The sequence below is a fragment of the Panulirus ornatus genome, chromosome 48, assembly GCF_036320965.1.
Source record: "Panulirus ornatus isolate Po-2019 chromosome 48, ASM3632096v1, whole genome shotgun sequence".
Classification (NCBI taxonomy): domain Eukaryota; kingdom Metazoa; phylum Arthropoda; class Malacostraca; order Decapoda; family Palinuridae; genus Panulirus; species Panulirus ornatus.
Window position 1 is genome coordinate 17,232,282 of NC_092271.1, and position 20,688 is coordinate 17,252,969.

The following is a 20,688-nucleotide window of genomic DNA, read 5'->3' on the forward strand; positions in this document are numbered from 1 at the left end:
AATACAGATATGACAAACACAGGAAACAAGAGACGAGTAGAACGTTAATGGATATATGTAATAAAGCAAAAGAGATGTAGTGTAGACCTGAAGAGATGAAGAGATATGAAAGTGAATATAATCTCAAACATCGGAAAGATATATAACCACACACACACACACACACACACACACACACACACACACACACACACACACGCACACAGAAACAAGATGCCGTTGATTAATATAATCAATCACCTTTAACAGTAGGAAGACTGGACGAAGTGAAAGACGTAAACAGAATGAGGTAATCAGAGGTCATCTAACATCAACAGTTAGAATAACCCTCATATACACGTTCCTGAGGTGAAACATTTGGTCAGTGAAGCAAAGAAGAAAAAAATTATAATGATACCCAACACAGCCATGTATCCCCCAGCGATGAATGTTCTTCAGTGATACTGTAGCAAAGTTTTGTCATAATTGATGATAAATTAAGCTAAGACAGACAATCATGGATAGTAATGCAATTATGATTAGGTTTCACGTTTCGGACTAAAGTAAGGTCAAAGCTCTGTCATATGTTTGCCTAAGGTCAAGGGATTATGCACTGTGATGATGTAAGGTCATGGGATTTCCTTCGTGGTTATGGATAAGAAGGGAGCAGTAGAATCATCCATGTTCGAAACAAGTTCTCAGGGTTATGGTACATGAGACATGTCCATATTGAGAGAGTATGTGGTCTTGGAATTATCCGTAATATCTGGAGGTCATAGAGATGTCTCCAGAGGTGATTCAAAGCTTGACCTTGACGGCTTTAACTACCTTGAGCAGTTAACGGATCTAAAACTCGAATAACCAATCAACCAGGATTACTTTAAGTTCATATCAATACTCAATTTTTTTTTTAAGTGCCAATAGCATTCAATCACAAGTTTCAAGAATGAGGCTCAGATCTTCATCACATCCGTAGATCGAAATGAGACACATTAACATCCACGAATGACTGGTAAAAGTCGCCCCAGATCACGCATAAGAAAAGAATATGCTAAGAACAAGAAATCGAGCGAATTTGCGTCATCTCAGAGAGGTCTTAAGGTCGGACTAGTAAAGTTGACTTGGATAAACAGTTCAGGTGAACTACGTGAGGACAGGCCAGACTCTTCTGCCGAGGTATAATATGGCAGGTTCTAATTCATATATCTTTTGCCATGATAAACACATGCCTCACCAGGAAGGACTTTAATGTCTTTTCTGGGGATGGGAGGCGGAGCCAGGTGCGCGGGGGACCAGAGGCCTCTCGGTCGTCATCTATATATCTTTGCTGTCATCTTTCTCTTGTAAATAACTCATTTCTACCACTCTCCTCCGTCTAGAATTAGGATTTCAGACACGCAGGGCCATGGTTATCACTGAAAACTAACAGAAATGCAGGGAACAAACGAGTGAGCGGAGCATGTAGCGCGTACTGGCAACTGTCCGTGACGAGGGGATGTTTATATTGCCGCTGCCGTGGATTTAACCTGTTGCTCCGCTCTGGCTGCCTCATAGTCCACCTCTCTGGCTCCCAGCTGATCTCTGACCCACCGTCAGTCTCCCTACAAGGTAAGCCGGCCACCCCAAGTTTGACACGAAGATCTGGGGGATGTATACCAAAGGTTTTATACAGAAAAAAGAAGTAATGAATGACAGTGCAGCTATTACGACATCTTGAAGATCAGGGAGGTTTTGCAGTAGATTTGAGTTATTCATTTGTTCACAACACAAGAAGGACGAAGCTAAAACCTCTAGAATTATAGTCTTAAGGTAACGTAGAGGAGTAGAAGGTTACATAACCATAACGAAACTTGTTTCGACCCTTTTTTTCGTGGAAGTTTCAGATAACTCTTACAGTGTCATAAGAACAAGAAAATTAGAGATTAATGTAAAGAAGCAAAATCCATTGGAAATAAACAGACTAACGAAAGTGAAGAAAGGAACTCGCAGGCCAATTAGTGTTCTAGAGTCTGGAGAGGAGGGATTAAGTCAATATTATTGTTTATAAATCTTGGACTCATTCTTAAGTGGGGGAAAAACACTTTAATTCGAATGACGCTTCCCAAGACGATGATTCATAGTCAGAATGGAAGGTTTACTAACACATTCTGTCACACCGTCACCCTCAGGCACTTTGAAGACCCTTCCAAGCACTCGTCCGTGATGTATACATTGTCCCAAAAGCACATAGTGAAGTAGAGAGGCTGGGGCTTGGTGCTTGGTGTGACCTAGATTGCTCAGTGTGTGTGTGTATAAGCGGGAATACTTGTAGCGGTAACTTTTGTTCACTGATATGCATCATGGGGGTTACAACCCAACATTTATGAATACAACAATGCGGAAATATTCCTTGAATCGAATCCCGTCTCTGGTCAGTACAAACTGTGTTTACCTTATGCATGTATTTCTTCTAACGCGGCAAACTATGAAGTTGTTAACATATATTATAATTTTTTAATGACAGTTTTGAGGATTATATCTAAACCAGCGTAGCTCTAAGCTAACCAGTTGCAGTGTAGAGCAGGAATTAAGTGGAAATCGTCAAAACTTGACAGTGGCGGAATTGCATAAACACTTACTGTTCACTACTGTATCAGGACTCATTCTTCGTCACCCACTAAACTGCTGCTTAAAAGTTTAGTTTTTGAAACTCTTCACGAGCCGTAAACCTATAGAAGTGTGGATCAAGATGTTCAAATCCCATTTAGCGGTCTGGCTTGAAGTCTTTAAGCCACTCGTCATACATGATGATGGTAGGGTTTGAAGGAGCGTGTGTTTGAACTTGAAGCAAAATGAAACAGAATTGAGAATTCCTGTCATTATCATTTTTTGCTTTCATTATGAATTCGACGGTTCATTGGAATCATTACTTTCTTGTTATCTTTTTTCGTTATCATACCAGTAGTCATTAAGGAAGCTATGAATAACAAACTAGCCAGTTCTTGTAGATCATTTAGAGGGAGAAAACATTCTCCTCTGTTTCCCAAACAAACCCGCCATCAAACGAAGAGAAAAATACATACATGGCTGATCATGGACGATGAAAACATCGTCTTTGTTCTGGTACTGACGGTTAGAACGTCGAACTTGCATGAAAACATTTCAGGTAAAAGAAGAGGTTGATGGCCTGTATATATCACAGAAATAATAAAGAAAAAGAAAAACGCGAAAGCTAGCGAACAAATTCTGGAGCATATTATTCCTGGCGCCTGAAACGTGGCTGGCGAGTCAGGTGTACCAAGCGATGTGTCATGTAGAAATAAATGAAGAAGAATCGTCTGAGAAAAGAGGACTCCGAATTTCTCGCTTTTGAGCCAAGTTTACGCGGCAAAAGTATAAAATGTCTACTTCATCATGGCAGCTTCCTCATTAGTGATCATGATGTTATATGGTTAGAGAATTCCCATGGTAAGTAATTTGGAAAAACAAGAGAAAACTTGAAGACAGAGGGAAAGAGAAAGATAATGAAGGAAGGACTTGGTTCCCCAAGGAACCACACATGACGGGTGATGCAGAACTCATCAATAATGTTCATGGCTATATTTTCACCAGTGATGGCGTGTTTGCTATTGAGAAACTACTGATGGTACATCCTATTTCAATTGGAGGACTTGGTGTACCTCTGACACCTTGTTATAGATCGGATGTACAAGGTTGAAGACAATGGACCCAGTTGTAGACGTAATGTTTGCACTGTATGAATGACACACCTAAGGTTATTACCAATGATCATGGTACAAGGAAGAAAATAGGGGAATCAAATGCCATGATATATTACTAGTGGCTCAGGATATAACTTCGGTGTGGAAGTGATTTTAGCTTGTGGTATACGTAGTGCCGTGGAGAATCTGATTCCCCTGTGTGATATGTTTTGTTCATCTGAATCTCAACAAGAACTGACACTTGGAAAACAAGTAGGGTAATGCAAGAGCAAGCTATAAGCAAGGGACAAAGTATTGCGAGAGCTGACAAGAACGAATAGCCCTAAAGGTATGAACAAAAGTTAACTCTTATTAAGAGACACCATAGCGTAAGGGTGACCATAAACCAACTTTGAGAAAAAGGCACAATAGCGCTAGTGCAAATAAGAGCAGCGTCTTAGAAAGGCACACAATAGCGCAAGGATGAATAAAAGCGGACTCTGGGAAAAGGATAATATCGCCCCAGCAAACAAAAGCCGCTTCTAAAAAAGACGAACAATTCGCAGTACAAGGAAACAAGAGCGCACTCTTAGGAAGAGACACAGTGGCGCCACAGAAGATAAAAAGCCGACTGTTTTGCAGGACGACGGAGAAGCACAGCGATTAACACGCTACGTTCGAGCGTTTGGTCTGTCTTCCATCCTTAGCGATAAACGCTGGGTGTTACGGTCATGTGTTCCTCACTGAACAGATAACTCTGCCGGGTCATGATGTTCAACCCAGTGAACCTCCTCTTGGTCGACTGGACGAGGGCAGAGAAGACCACACTGTGGCTGTAGAACAGACAAGTACAATCAGATGGTCCTAATCCTAACCTTGGATTAACCCTGGACTTAATTAGATAGGCCACTCTCCACTAGGGAGATGTCCACTATTTTTCCTTTTCTTTTAGCAACTGTAAACACTTCAAGAAAGCCCTTACCTTCGTATGGAGTCAAAAGCGAGAAGATACAATGGTGACACAGTCTCTTTGAAATAGATAGATCTACTATAACAATGAGGGAACCAGTTTTCACACATGCGCATGATAACACAGTGAATTACTTTGGTGAAGGCGTCTCTACGCTCTGTCAACGAAAGTCTTAGTCAGTCCTCAGTTACAACGCACAGTAGAGGAGTGAAAGCAAGTCCTTGTACCTTTGCAAATCTAATTCCAGCAGTGACTGTCACTCACTGGACGAGGATGAAGTGCAACGCTAAGTTAGTTCCAGCAATGACAACTGGGAGAGAGAGAGAGAGAGAGAGAGAGAGAGAGAGAGAGAGAGAGAGAGAGAGAGAGAGAGAGAGAGAGAGAGAGAGGCGCATGATGTAGCATCGAAACAGTTCAGTAAGTGCGGTACGACTTTAGCATTAGAAAATCACAAACGAACTAAAAGAGAGAACCAGTCTAAGAAACAAATTGATTAACTGACAAAGGACAAATATATATATATATATATATATATATATATATATATATATATATATATATATATATATATATATATATACATATACGTATATATATTGCATTGCAACAAAAAGGTAAGTACTTTTTATGTAAAAGATCATGAAAATGAAAGTTTACAACTATTACAAAAAGAAAAAAAAAGGAAAATCATAACTAACTGGTCAGATATGTAACGCAACAAACCTTTGTACATACAACTTAAAACTTATCAAAATGTTTCCACCATTCTGGTAGTTGAAAGTGTGGGCCGTTCATTTCTAACATAATGAGTGGAGTATAAGACAGATGAACTTTAGAAATGACATAGCCAAGTCATTGAGAACTAGAACATAGATTGTATGAACTTAGAAAACAACGGACTTAAAGACTTATAACCTTGAAATAGTGCAGTTAATCAAGTTTACGTAACCGTTTATTTCTGCCACAACGTAAATCAATGCTCTTTCAGCTATAAAAAGAAAAAGATGCGAAAGTATTACAATAATGATGGACGGATCATTTTTATGCAGTATTTCATTCACTTATTTATTTTCTAATTTGTTTTAATTCCGTTATCAGATGATGATATGTATTTTCTCTAGGAGTAAAACATATTTGTAAATTTATCGTTATTTCGCCTGACATTTCAACGCCCCCTCCAGTATCAGTATCGTCTGTGTGGAGGCAGATGAATATCTGTAGAGGTCAGGGGTAATTGAAAGACGGTGTTACCGGACTCTGCCTGCTTGTGGCTACGCCGCGTGCGAAGAGTAGAGTACTTGGCGAGGTTGTGTCGTTGGAGACCGACAATCTCGTCGAGGTAATTCTTACTCCATCCTTTCCCTGCTACTGATTGTAACGCAAACGTGAAACTGTAGGGCCCTCTAGAAAATAGTGGACCTGGTATTATGATAATAATAATAATAATAATAATAATAATAATAATAATAACAATAATAATGATAATAATGATAATGATAATAATAGTAATAGTAATAGTAGTAATAATGATAATAATGATAATGATAATAATGATAATAATAATTATAATGATAATGATAATGATAATAATAATAATGATAATAATGATAATAATAATGATAATGATAATGATAATGATACTGATAATAATGATAATAATGATAATAATGATAATAATGATAATAATGATAATGATAATAATGATAGTAATAGTAATAATAACAATAACAATAATGATAGTAATAATAATGATAATAATGATACTAATAATGATAATGATAATAATGCCAACAAAAACGACTGGCAATAAAACTAAACGGAGAAGACTCACAAATTTTAAACCGACATTACGATTTAAAGAGCCAGTTAGATAATCCGCTTGTACATTTCAGGTATAGAATACCTTCTTATGATACTTTTTTCTGTGTGTTTAAGCAAGTGCACGTACTCAGAACAGGGTCGAACTATCAACTCACTAAGACAGAGTTGAAACGCTCTCAAAACACGACTGGCGTTTAAGAACACATAGTCATCTAGAAAATCTAACCACCTTTTGAGATATTTTTGAGGTTTCAAATTAAATCACCAGCCATCTTTTTTTTTTTTTAATCGGTGTGATTTAGTAATATTTGAAAACGTACAACATCTGATGAGGCAGATATGTATCACGAAGCGGATGGAAATGAACTTTTCGAGATAGAGGAAGATGTTGAAATGGACACAGCTGTTAGTAGTGGATCATTAGCATACAGCAGTGGAAGAGGTATGTATACGTATATGTGAATTTTGATTTTCTCTCGCCGGACCGAAAGCGTTAGAGTAACTGTAGGATTAATTAGATAATCATTTTCACTGCTCAAGCGTCCTAGCTTCGTCTCATCGATGTATATCAACTGACTTTTATATTTCTCTCTTGTGTCTCCCCTGATGATGTGATTATTACACGAAAGTGCACTTGGGAACTTTTCGTGTTTCATTTCCCCCGTGGACTCATAGGAATAAATATATGTATATATATATATATATATATATATATATATATATATATATATATATATATATATATATATATATATGTGTGTGTGTGTGTGTGTGTGTGTGTGTGTGTGTGTGTGTGTGTGTGCGTGTGTGTGTGTCTGTGTGTGTCTGTGTCTGTGTGTAGCTTCTGTCTTCCCTAAGAAATAGGAACGACGTTGAATGTAACCATGTGAAAAGTTACTTTGAGAATATAATTTTGTGTCCCCGAGTCAGGTTTTACTGGAAATCTGTCATTTGTAGGGTAATTTCATTTTGAGAATAATTTACATCTATCATTAACCAATATTCACTTATTTACTGCGTATCTAACGGGACAAGAAAATATGGGTTATGGATAATTTAAGCAGGGATTTAAGCGTAGAATGATATGGACAGTGTGAAATCATGGCGAAAATTTTTCCATCTCATTTTTTCTTCTTTTTTTTTCGTGTGTTCACCGTTGGACTTTTCAATTAATAATTAGTTACTATATTTGGTAACTTTACTCCCCAGTGGACGACAGTTTGATGCTATATACGAACATATTTGTGTGGCACAACATTAACAGTTAACCGATAATTCTCTCTCTCTCTCTCTCTCTCTCTCTCTCTCTCTCTCTCTCTCTCTCTCTCTCTCTCTCTCTCTCTCTCTCTCTCGTGCAGTATCATATAAGCACAGAGGATTTAAAACATTTCACTCTTGTAATCATATGTATACATTAACTTGCAGGCGTGCTGTCTCTTCCAATATACTCGACCCTTGCTGAGGGAGAGAGAGAGAGAGAGAGAGAGAGAGAGAGAGAGAGAGAGAGAGAGAGAGAGAGAGAGAGAGAGAGAGAGAGAGAGAGAGAGAGAAATTCTTTCTGCTTTGTATTCGTCTGGAATACACTTGCCTCGTCTAGTACCCAGTACATTCTATTTGTATTAGCATTTGATATCGTCTTTCGTACAGTCACCTGTCGTCTTATATATATATATATATATATATATATATATATATATATATATATATATATATATATATATATATATATATATTTCCCTGGGGATAGGGGAGAAAGAATACTTCCCACGTACTCCCTGCGTGTCGTAGAAGGCGACTAAAAGGGGAGGGAGCGGGGGGCTGGAAATCCTCCCCTCTCGGTTTTTTTTTTAATTTTCCAAAACAAGGAACAGAGAATTGGGTCAGGTAAAGGCCCAGTCCTCTGTTCTTAACGCTACCTCGCTGATGCGGGAAATGGCGAATAGTTTAAAAAAAAAAAAAAAAAAAAAAAAATATATATATATATATATATATATATATATATATATATATATATATATATATATATATGCAAAATCAATGTAGTAATCCCTACCGGTAGACGTGATCGGAATACATATTCTTTAGGGTCGAGGATGCCAGTTTTACCCAGAAGACATGTTTCGTATCTACTTCGAAAAGACAATTGATGGCAACATTTTTCCCCTTACTGTACTCATTATCTAGCAATGTACCACAATGAAAAGAAGTGTACGTTAATATCCATTTGACTCACTTCATTATAAGAATCCACTATACCTTCGCTTGTATCAGCATAAGTGGAGTTTCAATCAACTTAGGAAACTATTTCCTTATAGCCCCACCCACGCCAGAGATTTCGAACAGTCTCATTTTCTGTCTGTCGCTTTTGTTCGCTTTTGATTAGGTCATACGAACCAGACGAAGCAGCTAGATTTCTTTCCATGTTTTGTCTTGTCTACTTCCTGATTAAGACGACTGACGTCTTTTGACTGTACTCCACTCATCTCCGGCTATCTTACATGCCTTCTGTAATCCTCTTGGTCTTGATGATAATATAACTAATTATTTGACCTTCACGGCAACTTGTACGACCAGCTACGTCTAATCATTCCTGATGTGATGTCATTTATCTAAGGCGAACTTCAGTATCACTGTAAGACATCTGTTTCTTTTTCCCCTACAGAAGTCGGTGATGGCTAAACCGTTTTCATATTCAACTTGGTAGAGGAATTTATCCTTTTTATGGGGGGAAATATTTTTGTTGCTACTGTGATGATGTCTTAGCTACAGTATACTCGATACGTGCCCAAGCTTCTTGCTCTCGCCCTACCGTTAGTGTGTAAGGGCCAAGGGATGAATGCTAATACTCCCTCAGGTATAACTTCACTCCGATGTTAATGGTTTTACAGTGTTTTGCCTTCTAGACAGCATTCCTAAAAGTATATATTAACACACCCACACGTACGTACGTTTACACACACACACACACACACACACACACACACACACACACACACACGCACACACACACACACACACACACACACACACACTCTGGATGAGACACATTCCTTAGAAGATGAGAGGCACAAGTCGGTCGCGTCTTCTTTCACACTTATGAAACACACAAGCGAAGGTGTTGAGAAAGAAAACGAGTGTTTGACAGCGTTGTGTATGTCTGTCTGTTCATACGTCTGTTAGTCCGTCAGTTTCTTTATTTGTCTATCTACCTACCTGTCTGTTTGTCCGTCAGTTTCTTTACTTCTCTGTCTATCTACCTGTCTGTTTGTCTCCTCCTCCAAACCTCAGAGGAAGGACACGCTACATGAAGGATAGACAGAGACAGTCAAGCCCCTAGTGTGAACGCAGTGTAACCACATACGTCACAGTCGTTCAAGACCAGGTCGTTGCTCATGGTAACGAGTCGGACGTGAACTCTAGAATTATAATCATCGCAATATAACATACCGGAGCCTCAGGATTTTCCTGTGAAGGTCAAGCGTCATCTCGTTGGTTCAAAGTACCTCTCATTATCTTCACCTCCTACCCTGTCTCATTATCTTCACCTCCTACCCTGTCTCATTATCTTCACCTCCTACCCTGTCTCATTATCTTCACCTCCTACCCTGTCTCATTATCTTCACCTACTACCCTGTCTCATTATCTTCACCTTATACCCTGTCTCATTATCTTCACCTCCTACCCTGTCTCATTATCTTCACTTCCTACCTTGTCTCATTATCTTCACCTCCTACCCTGTCTCATTATCTTCACTCCTACCCGTCTCTTATCTTCACCTCCTACCCTGTCTCATTATCTTCACGTCCTACCCTGTCTCATTATCTTCACTTCCTACCTTGTCTCATTATCTTCACCTCCTACCATGTCTCATTATCTTCACCTCCTACCCTGTCTCATTATCTTCACCTCCTACCCTGTCTCATTATCTTCACCTCCTACCCTGTCTCATTATCTTCACTTCCTACCATGTCTCATTATCTTCACCTCCTACCCTGTCTCATTATCTTCACCTCCTACCCTGTCTCATTATCTTCACTTCCTACCATGTCTCATTATCTTCACCTCCTACCCTGTCTCATTATCTTCACGTCCTACCCTGTCTCATTATCTTCACTTCCTACCATGTCTCATTATCTTCACCTCCTACCCTGTCTCATTATCTTCACCTCCTACCTTGTCTCATTATCTTCACCTCCTACCCTGTCTCATTATCTTCCCCTCCTACCCTGTCTCATTATCTTCACCTCCTACCCTGTCTCATTATCTTCCCCTCCTACCCTGTCTCATTATCTTCACCTCCTACCCTGTCTCATTATCTTCCCCTCCTACCCTGTCTCATTATGAACACGACTCATTCATCATTGCTCCTGCTGTAACCTAACCTAACCTAACCTCTACATCTCACAGAGCACGGATGATTGGGTATATTCCGTGGATGATAACTACAAAAAAGAAAAGAAAAGATAATCTACCACTCACGTAGATACGGTTAATCACCCCTTCAAAAAGCATAACCAGGATTTTGCCGCCAGTTCTAATGGTACCAGTACCGGTGAATGGTAGCTCAAAAGACTATGCCCAGGTGGTTTTGTTAATTGGATCGTTAAGGTAATTCTCAGATCACCTTTAAAGCAATGCGTTGGGTGGAGCGACCGATCGTAATTTGTTTTCTTGATTCATTACCGTCGAGGGACAGACTGATTGATGAAAACTCGTGGGATTTGAAAATGGCAAAGCTTCTAAAACGACGGTACGACCCTTGAGCACGACACGATGGTACGACCCTTGAACACAACACAACGGTACGACTCTTGAGCACGACGGTACGACCCTTGAGTGTGGATCTTTACCTAAGTCTTAAAGGTTAGTTTAAAGGTCAGGCCATTATATCCAAGATATGTATCGTCTTCCTCAAAAGGCCACACTGTCAGGTTTAAAAGGCAAATCTGTTGTGCTTAAAAGGCCGCAATGTCGCTTTCAAAAGGTCACACTGCCCTGTTCGATAGGTCGTGGTATCGTTTTCACGGGTCGTACTATATACCCCCGAGTGGTTAAGACATTTCTAACGTCTATAGAAAGAGAAATGTATATATATACACCAAGGGTCGGATTCGAACCCTGGGAACCAAATTAGCCGGACAGCCCCCTCTACAAGGTTCGAAACCCAGTGTGTACCGACAATATACCAATATACCAGGGAAGCTGAACAGAGATTGGCTAACTGCAATGCACCATTCATTGAGAATGAGCTGATGTAGATATACCGATGCGAGAGACCATGTTAGAAAAGAAAATAAAGGTTAGGATGACATGTTTCTTGTCGTACAAATACGGAGCAACAGGTTTACTGGAAAAAAGTCTATGGTCTTTACATGCCACGTTTAACATACCATGGTGACAAGGGTCCTCCCCCTTCTGCTGGCCTCATTCTTCAAACAAATTCTACCAAGTTCAAGTTTTCACCAGGGGGAAGGTGTGTCTCGCAGAGAAGAAAAAAAAAAAAACTCGTAGTGATCACCACAAAATCAGTTCCATTTTCAATCAATACGTTTCATTGTATAGTATATACCTGCCCTCTTGCTTATTTGTCAAGTTCAGTGGTAAACTCAACACTGTGGGTGAGATTCGAAACCACCTATTAACAGTGAGGTCAAATTCTTCTTTATGGTCAGTTTTCACTACAACTTCATTGTACAGTAGTCTACCAGCAAGTCTTGGGGTTATCAATGTTTGATTTTCCTCCGTCGCGAGGAAGGAGAGAAGAGGCCACGCACAAGGAACTCAGGCGTCTCTAGCCATGGACACTCTGCAAGGTTTTGGGTCTTGAAGACCCCAATCTTGCCAAAGGGCATTCCATAAATGCTAGTAGATAGGCAGATAGATACATGGGTAGACAGATGATTTAGTCGTAGTTAGCAAGTCATTTGTTTTGGGGTTATTACAGTTTGACACGACTGGTTGTGGCTAGTTATCTCAGTTGGGATATTCTTGGCGTTTGGGTGATTAGATTTAGTCAGTAAGCCGTCAGCCCAGTGGAGTTGTTGGTGTCTGAGATGGCAGTTGTAATCAGTCGTTCATCTCGTTGGGTTGTTTAGTGTTCGCAGTGACGCGCTGTAATCAGCCAATCCTCTATTTTTGTGTGGCTCTTTGTGTTTCTCGTTACTCGCTGTTGTTGGCCAGTTTTCTTTCTTGGAGGTTTGTTTATGCTCACGATTCTTGACTGTAATCAGTCATTTATGTTTCCTAAGTGTTCTTTCCGTCAGCCAATACCAGCTGTAATGAAACCATCATCTTGTTTCAGTTTCTGAATACAAGTTGTAATCAGACCATCACGTCTCATGTGGAACGGAACTTTTGATAGTAATTTGCCTTCACTCGTCAACTGTTCTTGAATTTCAGTTATCTGGGTTGGCTATCGTCAGGGACTGTAAATAGAACATTATTTCCGCTTTCGAGCTATTAAAACGATATTTATCAGCATGTAATTTCCATGAAGGTGAAAGTGTTAACAAATATTTCTATGTTCATAAATGAAACTACTCTTTTATCCCTCCACAGTTTTATCATTACAGTTCATCATGTTAATCAGTTTGGTTTATCAAGTGGGACAATTGATACAAGATGAGGAGCTGTTGTAACGTGAGTGAAACATGGCTTCTTAAGACCTCTTTAAGCTACTGAAACGCGATTCTTGACGTAAGAGAGAGAGAAAAAAAAAGAATACGTTCACCTAATACGTTGACAGGTACAGTCTCCACTACGATTGAAATATGAATGTGGTTATTACTAGCGAATACAATGATACCCACTGGAAAACCACCGTGGAAATTCATTTTCATTCTAACCCCACAGATTTACCTACCTGTACCCCAGCCATCCACTGATGTGTCAGAGTAATAAAGTTTGTACCAAACATACTCCCAGCATATGACAAATTACACTCATAAATGTACTTCCCCCCTCTCACGCCCTCCCTCATTCTCACTCACTGAATGACAGTTGATTCTCTCATCAACGTACTCATTTGTACTTATGCTGGTGTTCCTGTCTTATACACTCGATCTTGCCAAAACTCTCCTCACGGAAGGCATCGCTCATACTTAATACTTAAAGCTTAAAAGACCCACTCATAATCCAACGCCTCACATCATTAGACTCACTCACACTCCATCTTAACATTGTCGCCTCACAATAACACAATATTTCATACTGACAACCTCATAACACTGACGTTATTCTCTGATGTACACACACACACACACACACACACACACACACACACACACATATCAGCCATTGCTCTAACACTAGTGCTCCTCCTTTCCAAACATACTTGCCCTTTCCCATAAGTTCCTAGCTTCCTTATCTACCACGAAAAATCTTACTCATCAGACATAATGAAACTGGTAGCGATAAAGCGCGACCAGTCCATAATCACTGTGGCTTCAGCAGTGGTTCGAAAAGGAACACAAGTCAATTTGGGTGAATGTGTATATGGCTAACATCTGAATCTTTGAGTGGATAGAATTTTTTAGGTAATCTTATAAACAAAACTCTCTCTCTCTCTCTCTCTCTCTCTCTCTCTCTCTCTCTCTATATATATATATATATATATATATATATATATATATATATATATATATATATATATACTGATTAAAAGAGGGTTTGCGAGTGAGTATCCTATGATGGGAGATTCAGCAGTAAAGTCTGGACAATCCTTGTATGGGATGGATGTATGATGACGGATGTTATACATGAATAAAGAGAAAATATGAAAGCAATCACACACACACACACACACACACACACACACACACACACACCTCCGTGGTATAGCATTTTGCGCTACCGACCATCATGCATCATGCATGAGACCAAACCCACATAAGTTCTGATACTGGTTGCGTCAGCTCGTCCATATTCCACCAAGCTCTTCATCCTCGCCTAGGAGCTGGTCGATAAAATGGGTACATGGCATAGGCTAGCTTGTGTGTGTGTGTGTGTGTGTGTGTGTGTGTGTGTGTGTGTGTGTGTGTGTGTGTCTATTCCTATATTCGTATTATATCCGTATTTTTCATGCCATGGACCTCTGCTTACTCTTCCCATTAGCTTTATCTACAACTTGATAATACGTCATAAAGTTTGGACAATTCATTGGTGAATTCATCTTCATCCTGGCGTTAGAATATCATGTGAGCAGATGGTGATATTGATTTTTTTTCTTATTCGCTATATAAGCGAATAACCTTCATATATAAGCTATATAAGCGAATATATAAGCGAATAACCTTCATATATAAGCGAATATATAAGCGAATAACCTTCATATATAAAGTTAACCCTCGCCCAAAGATTGAAATAGCTCCATTTTTTTTGTTTTTCCAAATACGTTTGAAAACGTAATACCAGATCTTTATTCATCAAAGCGAAATCAACATTCAACTGTTTTTAGCAATTTTTTGTTGAATAGCATTATACCGTCAGAGTAGATTTTTTTTTTTTGAGTGTTATATCAGTTACGTCAAGAAAATAATGAGTAAAATAATAATATTTTAATTTTCTAATGAAGAAATCTGAAGGTCAGACAAAAATATGTAGTTTCCCTTTTTTTTTTTTAAATATAACTTGTCGAATTCTAAAATTACGCTATTTGAAATCTAATATTCGTATTACAATTTTGTGGTTATAAGTTTGGATATCGTTACATGAACCTATCTTTTTTTTTCTTCTTAGCACTGATTCCTGGTTTAGCGGTGAGCAAGTCTAGCGAGTTGTGAGAGGTTTGAGAGAAAACCATGAAGAACTGATATGCTAATAATGTGAGCTTCATCGAAATTCACATCCGTCTTCTAAAAGAAAATATTGCGTTTCTGTCAATTCTGAGAGAACCAATAGATCCTGAAGACTTGCACACACACACACACACACACACACACACACACACACACACACACACACACACATATATGTGAAGCGTCTGGGGTAAACCATAGAAAGTTTTGTGGGGCCTGGATGTGGAAAGGGAGCTGTGGTTTCGGTGCATTACGCATGCCAGCTAGACACTGAGTGTGAACAAATGTGGCCTTTTCTTATCTTTTCCTAGCGCTACTTCGTGCGTGCGCGGGGGGAGGGGGGTGCCATTTCATTTGTGGCGGGATGGCGACGAGAAAGTATGAAGGCAGCAAGTATGAATATATACATGTGTATATTTGTATATCTGTGTATGTATATGTATGTATACGTTGAAATGTATGGGTACGTATATGTGCGTGTGTGGGCGTTTATGTATATACATGTGGGCGGGTTGGGCCATTCTTTCGTCTGTCTCCTTGCGCTATCTCGCTAACGCGGGAGACAGCGACTAAGTATATATATATATATATATATATATATATATATATATATATATATATATATATATATATATATATATATATATATATATTATTGCCACTATTATCATTGTTATCATACACCACCTTATCTATCTCTTAATGGGGCTCTTGCAACTTCGAGGCTGCGCTACACACAGGAGATGGGTAAGTCAAGCTCCTCTGGGAGGAGAAAGGTTCCTCGGCGACACAGTAGACCTTTCGTCCACTGACAATGACACAGCCTCGTCAAAGGTGATTTCTCCTGCTGACGGTGCTGCCACCTGCAGGCCAAGTCAGGGAACATTGCCCTACATATACGAGAGAGAGAGAGAGAGAGAGAGAGAGAGAGAGAGAGAGAGAGAGAGAGAGAGAGAGAGAGAGAGAGAGAGAGAGAGAGAGAGAAAGCGTTACGACACGCCCCTGTTTAAGACGTTGTGTTCTTAATGACTCAACTAACTCTTCGAAGAAGAAAAGACAAAGAACTTTGTTGGTGAAACATCATGCGAGTACAGAACAGTACAGAAGACAGAGAGAGAGAGAGAGAGAGAGAGAGAGAGTACAATATATATATATATATATATACCCACATTACCTTCGTGATTTACAGGATAGCATCTTCAGGGTATTGGTTAAGGTGGCTGTCACTCATCCCTACATTAGCCTTCCGTCATTAGATACTCTCTTCTCAGTGGCTCGGCGATTTTCCCCCATGTACCTAACCCCAGTCTAATGGGCATTTCTACGGAGGAAGGCTATATGTCTTATCTCGTAATGGGATTTCTCGCTTCGAAGATGAGCCGTAGCCTCGTATTTCACACAGAGGGAGTTGGGCACCTCATCCCTGTACCGAATGATGGCATAAGTGTTATATGTGTGACGAGATGATATTCAAAGTAATATGTGACGTGTTTCATAATGCTCTTCATCGCTCATTTCGATTTGATCTACACACACACACACACACACACACACACACACATATCTATCTATATATATATATATATATATATATATATATATATATATATATATATATATATATATATATATATATATATATATATATGAGCCACAGAGAGCATGGGATGATACAATCCTTCAGGTGGCATAGATACCTTCATCCGATATGCGTGGGGCTAGATGCATAGTGAAGGCGTATGTGGTCTTAGAGCTATCCATAACACCTTCTTCAGGTGTTACGAATTTTTCGGTTCTTGAATGTATAACTTAACGTTGACGGCCTAAGTTAATGATCCTGGGACTTGATTGGCCATAACCCAGTCTACCAACCAATGGACGGCCACGCCCGACTCAATAACAATGGCAAACAATTTGTTACAGGAAATCGCAAATCCTATTGACAAAAAATAAAACCCGCAAATCATGCTCCCAAAGATTCATTCATAATATATTTTCTGACTCACGAAAAACTTCAACGTGTGAACAAAGTCTAGGAAGGTGACCCGTTTGTAAGCTGGGAATTTCTAGTAAAAGTCCCCTTTCATCTACCATTGTTGTGCTGCATTGGGGCATCGAATTTTATGAATCAATGTATACCATCGCCTTTACACCTCAACGAACGCTAACGGATTGTACTGCCTTTGGAAAAAAAGAAGAAGAAAGCTCACACTGTGGGCGATCAGCGTTCATGCATAACGTCATTTTACGTTCACAAAAGACCAAAGAAATGACTTTTCTTTACAGCCAAGCGATCCTATGGATGAGATTACTCAAGAATAAAAAAATAGTTGGATGTTTTCGCATGTCGCTCCTCTTTTCTGAGAGCATCAGCAATGATGGCATCTACATTATTTTTCCACCCTCAAAATATCTGTTTTGAAACCCCCCCCCAAAAAAAGGTCCTCCTTGGGGAAACTAATAATAGCTATATATTTCTAAGATCTCGAGAGATATACAGGGAAATATTGTTTATAGGAAAAATTCATCTAAGATATTGAATAACCAATTTTGTAGTGTAGCGGAGGACGGAAGAAATAGCACAGAAGTCCGTCTCTTTTTCTTCTTCTTGCTTTGGAAGTTTGCATCAGTGTGTTTGTGCTAAAGATTCGGGTATTATATCTTACGATTACGGTGCTGATTGGCATAATGTAGAGACCAAGTACAATATTCCACACTGTAATGCTTTCAATGTATCCCAAAGGAGAACCAGATTTGAGGATATGAATGAGTTACTTGAATGTTGTGGTACAGCCACATGATCCCTCTTTTTTTTTTTCGGGGCTCCCGCAGATTCAAGGCTGCGCTATAGCCAGTAGCAGGGAAGGGAAGGACTCCATTGGAGCAAAGAGTTACTTAATAAGATTATACTCCTTTTCGTAAACTGACGATGATACAGTCCTGCCGAAGAGGAATTTACACTAGCAGCATAACCACATCGAGGAGGATGTTTCCTTGCGCTACCTCGCAAACGCGGGAGACAGCGACAAAGTATAAAAAAAAAAAAAAAAAAAAAAAAAAAAAAATATATATATATATATATATATATATATATATATATATATATATATATATATATATATATATATATATATATAATCACACTGGAACAAACTCCACAACTTTGAACCATACCAAACATGGATTCAACGTCACTCGCTTGAAATTTTCAATCGCGTCTCCTCTCCTCACATTTCGACTAGCAATTAAACTGATCGTTAATGAGTCTGTGTGGGAGGAATCCACCTTCTTTTCACTGTAATAAAGCTGGAGATTAAACGCTTCCTCTTCTGTGTTCAGACTTAATTGAAGTGAAAATAGACACTCTTCCTTAACTACCTGTGAGTGTGGAATTCATTCCGACTGAAAGCTGAAATGTCATTTGTGTCCAAGTGTTTATCTCGTGAAATTCTTGTCTTTTGTGCATCACACAAATGCAAGAGGTGGAATAGTTGATTCACATGCCTGGCTTGGGCTTCCGCGTACACCAAGGGGTTTTCAGTGGTGTAACGTTACACATCACTCAAAGCAAAAAGAAAGATATAATGGATGTGTCATATTTGTGATTTCGGTGCATCACACATGATAGCTAGAGAATGGGCGTTAGCGAAGGTGGCTTTTCTTCTTCGTCTGTTCCTGGAGCTACCTCACTAACACAGGAAACTGCGATCCCATTAAGTATATATATATATATATATATATATATATATATATATATATATATATATATATATATATATATATATATATATATATTCATTTATGGTAATGATGAAATTTCTCCATACATGCTGAGGATGTATGCAGATAAACTTGACAAACAGAAATCGTTTGAATTGTTGCTCAAGATGTCACTGGAAAAAGGTAAAGCAACAAGGAAGTGGAAGAGGGCGAACGTCCTACCTGACTTTAAGAATGGTTACTGGGAGGAGGAATTGAACTTTAGGCCGGACTCTCTAAGGAGTGTGGTCTAGTAAAGTACTAAAGTTTATCAAAAAGCCAATGGATGGCTTCCTGTAGAGGAGAAACTACCTGTGTGGGAGAAAAATCGGTAGTAGGGAAAGGAGGTAATGTGTAACGAATGTCTAAGATTTCTACGAGAAGGTGAGCTCCGTTGAAAACAAAAGAGGAAACTGAAGTGCATTTTCTGTATCTGGATGTCCAGGAAGCATCGACACTGTGCAACGTAGGAGACTGTTAAAGATGTGCAACGTAGGAGACTGTTAAAGATAATGATGCATCTTCGTGCAGGAAACATGGATGAACTGCCTCCATGGACATGGTATTAGGTTGGTTGAAAAGCATAAAGGACGCATGTTCGAGGAGCCTTCTCGAAATGGTTGGAGGTCAATTGTGGTGTGCCGCTGGGGTCTGTTCTGGGACTCTTACTTTTCCCGATCTGTGCCAGCGACTTGCAAGTAAGACTGGAATCCTACCCGAGTGTGTTTGGCAAAGCTGATCTGACACATGGATGATGAAACTTAGCCCGAGTGAAAATATACCATGTGTTGAGGATGGATCATAGCGAAAAAAGGCTCTGATGTGGATGTCATCTAGCAGAGACGACTATGTGAGAGACTTAGGATCAGATACCATTCTTCTCGTCGGTTAAGTTCCACATAAGAACAGTAATAAAGTAGACAAACTGTCTGATGGTAGATATTAGAACAGCATTTAAGTGTATGGTTAAGGAAACATTCAGCAAGTTCTTTACACCCTAATTGACTCCCAAAATAGGATATGTTTCACAAGCTTGTTCATTGCAATTAAAGAAGCACTAAGAGCTAATAAAGAAGGTCCACATATTGGTAATGAAAATAGTACTAGATTTAAGAAAATAAGATAGATAAAGAGAAAAGCTAGAGGTCTACATTTTTTCAACCATGGATGAGAGACGAGTAAGGGGTGACCTGATCACAGCTTGATGATGAAGATCATGTACATGAAGCTAAGCAAGAAACTTGTCAGAAAAGACGTAAAGAAGTACTTTCACATTATAAGGGTAGAAGATGAATGGAATGAACCGAAGTGTGAGACTCTGAATAGGTACAAGTTACAGAAGTTTTAAAAGTTGTGTGATAGTAGATGAAGTTTACGAGATGAGGCCCCACGAGTGCAAAACTCCCTCCCCGTACCACACAAATACGTAATTGGAAATAGGTAATCACACGCACACACACACACATACCATCCAACTCCTACAAACTAGAACTTTAGCCACACATAAATCCAATTAATCAGAACTCAGCACACACAAAGACCCGGCTCCTGCACGTCTACCACGCCCCTTGGAACATACTTGCGACACCTGCACACCTCTGTCCTACACACACACACACACACACACACACACACACACACACACACAGACACACACACACAGACACACACACACATACCCAAA

General features: G+C 39.3%; 1 long non-coding RNA gene and 1 pseudogene across 2 annotated transcripts in view; one reads left to right on the forward strand and one right to left on the reverse strand.

Annotated features, from left to right (window-relative positions):
• The first annotated feature begins 1,497 nt into the window (after nt 1-1,497).
• LOC139764146 (uncharacterized) overlaps nt 1,498-20,688 on the forward strand; it is a 70,181-nt pseudogene continuing 50,990 nt past the window's right edge.
• LOC139764011 (uncharacterized) overlaps nt 5,586-20,688 on the reverse strand; it is a 50,188-nt gene continuing 35,085 nt past the window's right edge. For both annotated transcript variants that reach the window (XR_011716294.1, XR_011716295.1), the window contains exon 4: nt 5,586-6,032. This is a non-coding gene — a long non-coding RNA (uncharacterized lncRNA). The remainder of the gene's footprint in view (nt 6,033-20,688) is intronic.